Here is a 13190-nt window from a genome sequence, read left to right on the forward strand (position 1 = left end):
AAAGAGAGCTCGGATATAGAAATAACCGAGACACGCGGAGACGAGGATGTATTCCCGTGTTCCCTTCCTTTGCAAGAAGGTACGTCACGTTTGGAGGAGTGGAGTTCCCACGAAGGATTCCCCGCGCCACGAAGGCTCACCCTATTCTCCGAACCACACCCACGAAAGATAATGGCCCTTTCCTTATGGTTAGCTTTTCCTCCGCGCTGGAGATGGCAAGCTCCACAACCACTTCACAAGCTCCACGAAGGAGAAGCCCGGGCCTCTTCACAATCTTTTTGAAGAGATCACCGAAGCACCAGCCGCCAAGCCAACTAGGAGGTCTCCCTCCAAGAGTAACAAGCTCACGGTCTCTCACTCGAACTAATCGTGGTGGAGAGCTCAACACTATGCAATGATGCAAAGCAAGAACACTAGAGGTGTTCAAATCCTTCACTCTCAAATCCCACCCAAGCAACAAATGCTAAGATGAGATTGGAGAGGAAGAACAATGAGGAAAGTCAACAAAAGACTCCAAGATCTAGATCCCAAGAGTTCCCCTCACTTAGAGGATAAATGGATTGGTGGAAGTGTAGATCTAGATCTCCTCTTTTAGATCCCTCAAGAATGACCAAGAATCATGGGGAGGACAAGAGAGAGAGCAAGTTTGTAATAACCCAGAACATAGGAACAACGAAGGGTAGATTTAGAAATGGGATGTGCATTTCATCGCAAAACGGGGGAAATTTTCGCGCCTTATTGCAACTAAACCTAAGAGGGATCGAGGTTCTCTCTCATTTTGCACTTAGGGTTAGGCAATGTGAGTTAGGGAAATTTCGACATGATCTCTTTTGTATCTTGTTGATTTGGGAAATTGATTTTATTTGACAAGTGTTAAACATTAAACAATAATCATTACACAACATAAATATGAATTTACAATTCAAACACAATATATTATTCAAATCCTTTTGGATTTCAAAGTGAGTATCAAATACAATATTTAATCAAGATTATACACTTTACATAATGCAAAAGCTCATAAACAAAAACTTGAGCTTTATTGATAACACAACACAAATTACATTGTCTTTACAGACATTCTTGATACAAGAATTGATGAATAATAAACAGAAATAAAAATAAAGATTACAAATAGTTCCTAAACTAAAATTTAGACTATGTGCCTTGAAGTATCTCTTCATGGCCATGTCCATGATTCAAAACCCGCAAAACATAAAAACCAATTCTAGACAGAATGTTAAGTGTAGAAATTCAGTTTGGACTGATTAGTGTGACAGATTCAGCTTTGGACGATTAACCAAGTGTCATAGACACTTGTGCTTGTCCAAAACCCGGACAACACCAGGATAAGAAGGAGCGGACCAAAACCGAGCAACCATCGTGGGCTCAAGTTTCAGAGATATGAGCACATCGCTCATGTGTGTCGTGCACACAACGAAGAAGGCAGATGCACTAGCCTAGTCATCAAGCAAACCAGGCTTGTGTGTCAAGGCCGGAGAGGAAGTAGAGACCATATAAATAGCACACAAACCCTAGAACCATGACAAGTCGACCACATATGCAAATCACCGGGTAAGGGTGAAGCGTAACAAGCTCAGTTCATCCAGCTTCTTGAGCAAGAACAGAACCAAACCATACAAAACCACTCAGCCACCAGGAATCATGGTGACTTGAGAAGATCATCCAAGACCCGGAGGTGGAGAGCTATACACAAAACCCAAGTCTCGCATCAACCAAATATTTCTTTCTAGGAGCCGGAACAAGGTATACCTAGTTCCCGGAAAAGATCCCATGGATCTAATCCATCATATGCATGAGCATGGGATGAGCAAGATGCTCATATGGGTAGATCATCACTTGGTTTTCACCAAGGATTACCGCCATCAAAAGCCACTAAAATATAAAGCATCTAGGTACGGATCCTATGCACAAGAAACTAGCACATATGTACGGATGCACACACTAGCCGCATTTGATGCATAGGTAGCACCAGTAGATGGCAAGGATTAGCAGCCATGACTACACAATAAATCCTAAGCATACAACCATCGTAAACCCTAGATTTCTTCACAGCAAGTATATTGGCATTCATAGTTTCTATGATTCCCAAATATACAAGCAAAGATGAGTAGCCAACAAGATCCAACCAACCAGGTGAGCAACCGATCGTAGCAAGGCTACCGAGGTCACTTCACACTTAGCACCAATTGAGAGAAAGTCAAATACAAAGCATCACTATCCAGTAAATGGATTCGGACTTTAATTGCTTGATAAATAATCATGAACAGACAAATTCATATCAAGCAAGTCATTTAAAATCATCACCGCATAAGCGAGCTCTTCATAATCAAATTAATACAAGCATGAATTTATTACGGATCCATGCTTAGTACCGACAAGTAGCACACTATTGAGCAAAGATAGTTAATTTATAGCCACAAGATTAACCGATAAGCCATCATCGGCAATCAATTGATCAAATGGATCAATTATAGCAAGCCAAGTTACACAGAGAGGTTAGCCAACAAGCAAGGAATGATCCAATGGATCATTGGCTTACAGGAGTAGCACTAAATCATATCACAGTGCACCTCGGCACACACACAAGTGTCACGGATGCAAAACAAGTACACCTAGACAAGCAAGCACAGAGAGAGCATGGCAAGTATAGAGCATGCTAGGAGCAGCAGAGAAGCAAGAACAACATGAACAAGCATGTCGAGCAAGCAGGTGCCGGCACTCAGTAATGGTAATTGGACCATGTGCTTGCAATCAATCCAAACATAGACGAATTGCATCGGAATAGCAAGGCTCTGGGTGATCACAGGATCACCAGAGAGCAGCAGAGCTTGAGGAGGATGAAGAACAGCACCAAGAGGAGGCGCACAGAGAAGAGGTGGATGCAACACTTACTTGCGCCTGGAAGCGCAGGCTAGGGCATGGCGAGGCAGGTGCTCGCGCGGCCCTAACGCGCCGCAAGTCCAGGGTAGGCGCCGGCGTTACGCCGACGAGCACAAACACCACCACAACGACGGCACGGAGACGACGGCACAAGTACCGCAAGCGGCACACCGCGCCGAGTCGGTCCTCGAGGCGCACTCCGTCGTCGGCGAGGACGAGATCTCGCCGGAGTCCGTCGCGGCGATTCTACCCGAGATCCGGATCGGAGGCGATTCGCCAGGAGAGGAAGAGAAGGAGAAAACCACGCGGACAGCATCGATAGATCCGCTCGCGGCGGTTCCGATTCGGTAGGTGGCTACGGCGGAGGAGCTCGGAGTCGGCCGGAGCGCGGCGGCGGCCATGGCGGCGACGCCATCGCCACGGGCGTCGCGAGAGAGGAGCTAGGGTTAGGAAAAAGTGAGAGAGGGCCGAGTGAGTGAGAGCGGTGGGCCGTTCGGCTCCACCGAGCCGCTATGGGCACGCTTTAGTGGGCTGGGCCCAATATGGGTCCAGGGGGTATTTTAGTATTTTCACAATTTAGAAAAGGCCATTATTTCACCAAATTTTAATAAATAAAATACAACTCTAAAAATCCATTAAAAATTGGATTGGTGAATGAAAAATTATTCTTAATAAGAATAAAATATGAAATAAAATTTGATGAACAAATTTAAATTTGTGAATTTTATGAATTTAAAATAAACATTTGGAATTTCAAATTATATTTCCTTGAATTAATAAATCAAGGAAAAATCCCAAATAAGTTCAAATACTTATTTTTAAACATTTCAAAATGAGATTCTATTATTCCAAATCATTTCTATTTGAAAAAGGTATTTTCCAAAGGAAGATATTCTATTCCTTTTTATTCTCAAAAATATAGAGACAACTCTATTATTTCAAATTATTTTGGAATAAATAATAAATCACCAACATAAAGTAGTTTACTTTGAATTATGTTACCTTGTGTGAATTAAAGTGTTTTATACATTAAAACAATTGCAAATTATCGCCAAAGGCATAAATCTTAACTCAACCCTAAATTGTAATAACTCATCGGGATAAAGGGATTCAACAAAAAAATAATACATCCATGCATGCATCATTTGGATTTTATAACATTGTCCTTACCGGACAATGATGCTTCTTTACGTAACCCGAGGTCCGGGTTCCATCCAACGCATTGAACCGCACTATCTCGCAGTCCACGAGCAAGTTCACCCTTGCTCATGTCAAATTTGAGTATTTTCTATTAATTTAATGCAAAGCTATATGACTTATCATTCCCGCATTGAAAATGAAATGTTACTTTTCCAATTATGAATATGACTATGTGGTTGGCAATGGAACCAAGGTATGTGTTGATTGGTGGAGGTTCCATTGCATGGGTACTATTCATCTAGGACTAAGTACCAATGCCGTCCGAGTGATTCTAGCGCCGTACATATCGCGTTGACCATAAGATCTATAATGGCTCGTGGGAAGCCAGCTGTATCTTTTCCCTCTCGCATGCCAACGGATTGGTAATAAGGGTTGCCCGGATCAGTCTATCTTTGGTAAAGGTGGGGACATGTGGTCCCGCATGCCTACCATTAGATACAGGAGAGGGTAGACTTATTATTGGTCTATGAAGGATTGTAAGGGTTGTCCGGATCAGTCTATCTATGGTGTATAGAACAGGGCATATAAGTTGTTCGGCTCAGTCTACCTTAATGGTATAGGAGAGAACAAGTGCCCGGGTTAGTCTACCCATAAATATAGGAGAGGACGGACTTACAAAAGGGTGGGTCCGCGAGGTCGCGGAGAAGGCGGTGTGGGCTTGGATCTTTATACCCGGCCTCACACCAAGGAAGTGTGAACGGGGGCAAGTCCTCGCGGATGGCAAAAAGGGTGAGATCTCTTATGGGAAAAGTAACGCACCTCTCGCAGAGTGTATTAAATTGTGGCCGTCACTCCCCGTTCCGGAAGGGAACCGCGAACGCGGCAGGAAAGGAACTCCGTGAAGTTCTAGTCAACCTCGTGAAGACCGACGGGCATAGTTTTCGAATAAAATAAACCTTTTGAAGAAATGATTTCGAAACATGCATTGACCTAAGATTTTCTCGATCGAAGGTCGTAGCTAGTGCATCAAACACCTTTTACTCTTTTGAACTTGCCGAGTACCCCCGTACTCACTTTATTTCGACACCCTTGCTAGACCGTGATACGGAAGTGGAGGCCATGACCGATGGAGCACCGGGAGGAAGCTACGAGCCGGTCTACGAGGAACCCGATCTTTCCGGAGGAGTTGAAGGCGTAGACTATGGGATAGTCTACGGACCCGATGACATGGAGGTGGAGGAGTAGTGATATACCCGAGTAGCATAGAGCCGAGCAGCCGTAGTGGCATACTTAAATAAGTTGCTGAGCTCTTTTCATATCTAGTTGGTTTGTACTAAGTACCTTATGTTGTAGGGTGTTCTCATCGGACCCGTGAGAATACCAACTTGTTAAGACCATGATTGTAATATATTATCGAGTGTTATGACTCGCAATGTTTCGTTGTACCACTCGAGGGATGTGATATTTGTGAAGAAGTCCCTTCATGAAGATCATATCAACGACTTGTATACTACAACATGCAGTGGTATGCTGGGTCACCGCAGCTGGTATCAGAGCAAATGTTGCGACCTTAGGTTGGAAAAACCTAGTATAGGGAAGAAACCTGTAGGAGTCTAGTAGAAATAGTAAAGGATTCTCTAGAAGTATGGTGATTATTCACTTGAGAATAGCAAAACCATATATTTTAGTGCGATAATTCTTTATTATAGCTATTATGATGCATTATCACTACTAATATTCTGTTTTTGTATACAGCCATAATGGCGAACACTTTTCCCAAGAGGACTTTGAGGAAAGTTGAGGGTTGGCTTGGTGATTATGATGGACCAATAACAGCTCTCCCGTGTGGGATGTCGAAGGAACTTCATTGCGATCCACGGATACCGTTATCAAGTATACTTACTATGATGGGGAAATCCTAGCCAAGTGCGAGTATCGGTCCAACTACCGGAAAAGCTGCCGATGAGTCGTATAATGCCATACGGAGAAGCCAAAACTATCACCACAGCCTACCATATGGGCCTATTCAAGGCAATCCTTGAGATAAGGCAGCACAAGTCGAGTAGAACTCCTATGTTCGTAGTTTTCTCATATACCTCATGCCGAGGAAGATGAGGATCCCACTCTTAATCATTTGGTGTTAGCCCACGAAGTCCCGAAGCCGCAGCACAAAGCACATGGATAGTCTGTAAGTCTTTATTGACTACGATGTATCTTTTACACATGAAGATGAGAGGTGAGATTGACCACATGCTAGCTGAGTTCACGGACCCTGATAAAGTCCAAACTCGGATGCATGACTTGAGGGCACAACCACAACATACTACACCCTTCTTTAACCCAGACAGTGATGTAGATTTGAGTGACCAGTGGTTCAAGAGAAATCTACCCGCAAGAGACCCACTTACACCTAACTTTGTTCCGCACTATCCACATGTGTCGGCATCATATGATACTGGATATGGGGAGACCACTCATGGAACATAAATTGCTCGGAGTCACCGATTGAAAACTCGACGGGTTGGCGTTTCGGGAACCTTTCGGTGATGAGGAGGAGCCAATTCCATGTGATGCGGGAGATGAGAGTGATGCGGTTAACCCAAATGTTAACCAACACTACGAGCAGGAAGAGAAAGGTACCGATTCCATTTCTTTAGATTTGGAGATGGGTATATCTAAACCATCGCAAGTACGAAGTAGGTGAGAGTTCCGGAACAAAGAAAAAGAAGAAGAAGAAGATGAGGGGTCAAGTGAATAGGAATCCTCCATGGATGACTCGGAGAAGAGGCGCTGTATTCCACCGGGGATATGTATGAGTCTTTATCTAGTTACTTTGGAATGACAGATCTCTGTCTCGGCACTTCGTCCGATTCGGATTACATACCTACTGGAAGGACCTTTGTTCCGGACGGTGTTCGGAAGACTAGTCGCTGTACCTGGTTGGACCCCGTGGATGTACGCGGAGGCGAATGAAGACGATGAGGAGTAGAGCTCCAAGGAAGAATAAAGTAATCTAGGTGGTATTGTAATAGAACGTATTTTAAATTCCCGTTGGCTTGGGCTTGGAGCCAAATAAGTGGTTTATATGTACCACATGTAATATAAGTTTGTGAGTGTGTTATGTATTATACGGTGTATATACATAATAAATGTTTGTTTTGGATTTGCTTCTTGATTTCATTATGTGACTAGTACTGGGCAATGAGTTGAGCTCGTAAAACATTTGCATGGTGTAATTATGAGTAATCGCTCTTTGTTACGGGACTAGGGGGAAATGGCGTTAGTTGAAACCGAAGATGCTCGCAGAGAGCGGGAAGGAAGAGAGAAAGAGGAGGCAGATGCAGCAGCTAGAGCAGAGAACGCACCACCACCACCACATCCAATGATGCATCCAGATTTCCAACAGTACATGAGGGCAATGGAAGAAGATAGGAGGAGGTACCAGGAGAGTCAGAACAAGAACATGCAAGATTTCTTTACCCACGTCATCAATGATAGGGGTAATGAAGGCAGGGGAGTAACCTTATCGGACTTCCGAATGCAAGACCACTACCTTTTGCATCAGCCCCGGAACCAATGGATGCGGAAGACCGGCTCATGGACACCGAAAGAAAGTTGAGGACCGTTGGATGCAATGATGAAGAAAAGATTCGGTATGCCACTTATTTGTTGTCGGGTCCAGACAGCATCATGGTGGGAGAATCTTGTGGCGAGTACACCCTCCGAAAAAGGTGTTCACCCGGGAGGAATTCAAGAAGAAATTCCGGGATGCCCATGTTCCGGAGAGCGTGGTGGAGCTGAAGAAGAGAGAGTTTGACGAGCTGCATCGAATCATCGCACCTATCATGCGATATGTCCGAGATTTTAATAGACTGTCAAGATATGCACCTGAGGAAGTGGACACTGTTGAGAAAAGGAAGAAACGATTCATGAAAGGCATGAATCCATATATGAAGATGCAACTGAGGTTGGCACGGACTGCAGAATTCCAGGAACTGATTGATTCGGCAATCACTTTCGAGGATGACTACAGGCAGGTCCGGGAGGATAGAAGGAAGAAGGCTCGTATCGAGCCAAGGAAGTACCCGATCGATAAACCGACTCCGGATCGGAGTTTCAAACCCCGATTCCGACCTACTGGTAATCGAGTATAACCGGGAGGTCGAATCGAACCCAAGAAATCGGATCATATGCAACGACTGTGGGCGTAGGGGACATATTCAAAGGGATTGTCAGAAGCCCAGGATCATATGCTATGGTTGTGGGAAAGAGGGACACATCAAGCCAGAATGTCCAAACAAGGCGTCATGGAGTGGACAAAGCTCCGGAGGACGAGGCGGAGGTAACAACAACAACAACAACAACAACAACAACAACAGCAACCGGAACAACAACAACAACAAGAGGGGAAAGCCATATGGGAAGCTGAATTGCACAACTTTGGAGCAAGCAGGAGAGTCGGATCAAGCAGTCGTAGGTACGCTCGGCATCCTTACTCATCCTGGCAAAGTATTATTTGATACTGGAGCAACTACATCATTTCTTGCACGGGAATTTGTGGAACAATTCGGGCTTAGATGTTCTAAGTTAGAAACACCTATAACTGTCTTATCCGCGGGGGAACGATCTTAGTAACCCACGTGAAAGAAGCACGAGTCATAACCATTTGTGACTGTGTATATTTCGCGGACCTGTTCATCATCCCCATGAAGGACATATCGGTCATCCTAGGAATGGACTGGTTAACGGAGAATGGCGCAGTAATCAAGCTCGTGGAGACAAGACAAGTATCACTCCGAAACTCCATAGGAGGTCGGATAGTGTTTCAAGGAGACAAGTACACTCAGTTGGAGATAGGATTGGAGCTGAATAGTCCGAAGGAGGTGAAGATTGAAGATATTCCCGTAGTGAATGAATTTCAAGATGTATTTCCCAAGGAACTACCGGGAATGCCACCCGATAGAGAGATCGAGTTTACCATAGATCTAATTCCGAGCACAAGCACCAATAGCTCAACCACCATATAAGATGGGGCCAAAGGAGTTAGTGGAACCGAAGGCTCGGATAGATGAACTGGAACGAAGGGATTTATCCAAGAAAGTGTGTCACCATGGGGTACACCAGTTATCTTTGTGGATAAAAGAGATGGAGGAAGGAGAATGTGTGGAGATTACGGGAATCTTAACAATGTAACCATCAAGAACAAGTACCCTTTACCCAGAATACAAGATCTTTTTGATCAAGTTCAAGGAGCTGGAGTCTTCTCGAAGATAGATTTAAGGTCGGGATATCACCAAATCAAGATCAAGAAGGAAGATGTGCCAAAAACGGCGTTTGTGTCAAGGTATGGACACCATGAATACTTGGTTGTACCATTTGGACTAACAAATGCACCGGCTATTTTCATGAATTTGATGAACAAGATATTCATGAAGTACTTGGACAAGTTTGTGATCGTGTTTATCGATGACATTCGATCTATTCCAAAGATAAAGAAGAACATGCCAAGCATGTGAAGATAGTTCTGCAGATTTTAAGGGAACATCAGCTATATGCAAAGTTCGGCAAGTGCCAGTTTTGGTTAGAGAGTGTTGAATTTCTTGGACATGTCATAACCAAAGAGGGAATAGCAGTGAATCCAAGCAAGGTTCAGTCAGTATTGGAATGGAAGTCACCTAAGAATGCTAAGGAGATCGAGAGGATTCCTTGGTATGGCGGGCTATTATCGGAGGTTCATTGAAGGATTTTCGAAGATTGCGGGACCAATGACCAAGTTACTCAAGAAAAATACTCCATTTGTGTGGACAGAGGAGTGTGAAGCCAGTTTCCAAACACTCAAAGATAAGTTAACCACAGCACCGGTGTTAGCAGTTCCTGAACCAGGAAAGGATTACACGGTGTATTGTGATGCTTCCAAGAATGGACTTGGATGTGTTCTTATGCAAGATCGAAAGGTAATAGCTTATGGATCAAGACAGTTGAAACCACATGAACACAACTACCCAGTACATGATCTCGAGTTAGCGGCAGTTGTGTATGCTTTGAAGAGTTGGAGACAATTTCTATATGGATCCAAGTGTGAGTTATACACTGATCACAAAAGTTTGAAGTATTTCTTCACCCAGAAAAGAATTAAACATGAGACGAAGAGATGGTTGGAGTTGATTAAGGATTACGACCTTAAGATCAACTATACACCGGGCAAGGCTAATGTAGTAGCGAGATGCCCTAAGTAGGAAAAGTACGGAGAATCAACCTACGGAATGGGAGATTCCAAAGGAACTTCGGAAGGAGTTAGAAGATGCTCGGATCTTGTTTATTCAAGGTGATATCAAAGGAAGTATAGCAACCATGAGGATTATGGATGAGATGTACTCGAGACTTGAAATATGAGATTATCCGAAAGCAAGCGGATGATTTGTTCATTCAAGAGGAAATCAAGAGGATTGGCGAAGGAAAACCATCGGAATTCCACCTAGGGGATTTTGATTCATTATACTTCCAGAAAAGGATCTGTATACCGGATGATCCAGGAGTGAAGTCAATCATATTAAAAGAAGCACATGAAACCCCTTATTCCATACATCCAGGAAGTACCAAGATGTATATGGATTTGAAGGAGATGTTCTGGTGGAACAACATGAAAAGAGAGATAGCTCAATATGTCTCTGAATGCCATACATGTCAGCGAGTAAAAGCAGAACATCAGAGTCCTGCGGGATTACTCAAACCACTAGAGATACCGGAGTGGAAATGGGATGAAATCGGGATGGATTTTGTTACTGGTCTACCAATGACTAGTAAAAAAAAGGATATGATATGGGTAATAGTGGATAGACTTACCAAGAGCGCTCACTTCATAGCCGTAAACACAAAGGATACTGCAGAAAAACTTGTGGATATATATGTAAAGGAGATTGTGAGTAAGCATGGAGTACCAAAGAAGATAGTCTCAGATAGAGGTTCAATTTTCACATCAGCATTCCGGAAACAACTACAAGAATCTTTGGGATCCAAGCTGGATTTCGAGTACGAGCATATCATCCACAAACCGGAGGACAAACCGAAAGAACCAATCGGATACTTGAAGACATGCTTAGAGCTTGTGCTCCGAACTTTGGAGGTTCGTGGGAGGATCATTTACCTTTAGCGGAGTTCTCATATAACAATAGTTATCGGAGTAGTATTCGGATGGCACCGTACGAGGCATTGTACGGAAGGAAGTGTAGATCACCAATTTGTTGGTTTGAAACCGGAGAAAACAAGGAGTTTACACCGGATTACATCAAGGAGAGACAAGACGTCATCGAGGTAATCAGGGATAGACTCAAAATAGCTCAGAGTCGTCAGAAGAGTTACGCCGACTTAAAGAGAAGAGATTGGGAACCGAAAGTGGGAGACATGGTATATTTGAAGGTTAGCCCAATGAAAGGACTCAAAAGGTTCGGAGTAAAAGGAAAACTAAGTCCTCGATACATAGGACCATTCAAGATACTCAGTCAGAATCGAGAAACAGCCTTTTGAGTTGGAACTACCGAACAGTCTCAGTCTAATTCACAATGTTTTTCATGTATCACAACTCGAGAAAATGTTTGAAGGCACCTGATGATCCTATTACACATGAAGAAATAGAGCTACAATCGGACTTAACTTATGTGGAGAAGCCTCGAAAAGATTCGGAAGTACGATGGAAGAAGTTAAGGAATAGAGCAATCAAATACTGCAAGATACAATGGCAACATCATCCCGAACGAGAAGCAACTCTGGGAGACCGAAGAAGAGCTCGGGAAGTCCTACCCCGAGTTATTCGGGTACCAATCTTAACTTCGGGACGAAGTTTACGTTAAGGGGAGAGGCTGTAATAACCCAGAACATAGGAACAACGAAGGGTAGATTTAGAAATGGGATGTGCATTTCATCGCAAAACGGGGAAATTTTCGCGCCTTATTGCAACTAAACCTAAGAGGGATCGAGGTTCTCTCTCATTTTGCACTTAGGGTTAGGCAATGTGAGTTAGGGAAATTTCGACATGATCTCTTTTGTATCTTGTTGATTTGGGAAATTGATTTTATTTGACAAGTGTTAAACATTAAACAATAATCATTACACAACATAAATATGAATTTACAATTCAAACACAATATATTATTCAAATCCTTTTGGATTTCAAAGTGAGTATCAAATACAATATTTAATCAAGATTATACACTTTACATAATGCAAAAGCTCATAAACAAAAACTTGAGCTTTATTGATAACACAACACAAATTACATTGTCTTTACTGAATTCTTGATACAAGAATTGATGAATAATAAACAGAAATAAAAATAAAGATTACAAATAGTTCCTAAACTAAAATTTAGACTATGTGCCTTGAAGTATCTCTTCATGGCCATGTCCATGATTCAAAACACCGCAAAACATAAAAACCAATACTAGACGGAATGTTAAGTGTAGAAATTCAGTTTGGACTGATTAGTGTGACAGATTCGGTTTGGACGAGTTAACCAAGTGTCATAGACACTTGTGCTTGTCCAAAACCCGGACAGACACCAGGATAAGAAGGAGCGGACCAAAGCCGAGCAACCATCGAGGGCTCAAGTTTCGGCATATGAGCACATCTGCTCATGTGTGCTGTGCACACAACAAGCAAGGCGGTGCACTAGCCTAGTCATCAAGCAAACCAGGCTTGTGTGTCAAGGCCGGAGAGGAAGTAGAGACCATATAAATAGCACACAAACCCTAGAACCATGACGAGTCGACCACATATGCAAATCACCGGGTAAGGGTGAAGCGGAACAAGCTCAGTTCATCCAGTTCTTGAGCAAGAACAGAACCAAACCATACAAAACCACTCAGCCACCGGGAATCATGGTGACTTGAGAAGATCATCCAAGACCCGGAGGTGGAGAGCTATACACAAAACCCAAGTCCGCATCAACCAAATATTTCTTTCTAGGAGCTGGAACAAGGTATACCTAGTTCCTGGAAAAGATCCCATGGATCTAATCCATCATATGCATGAGCATGGGATGAGCGAGATGCTCATATGGGTAGATCATCACTTGGTTTTCACCAAGGATTACCGCCGATCAAAAGCCACTAAAATATAAAGCATCTAGGTACGGATCCTATGCACAAGAA

Source organism: Lolium rigidum, chromosome 6 (assembly GCF_022539505.1).
Source record: "Lolium rigidum isolate FL_2022 chromosome 6, APGP_CSIRO_Lrig_0.1, whole genome shotgun sequence".
NCBI classification, from domain to species: Eukaryota; Viridiplantae; Streptophyta; class Magnoliopsida; order Poales; family Poaceae; genus Lolium; species Lolium rigidum.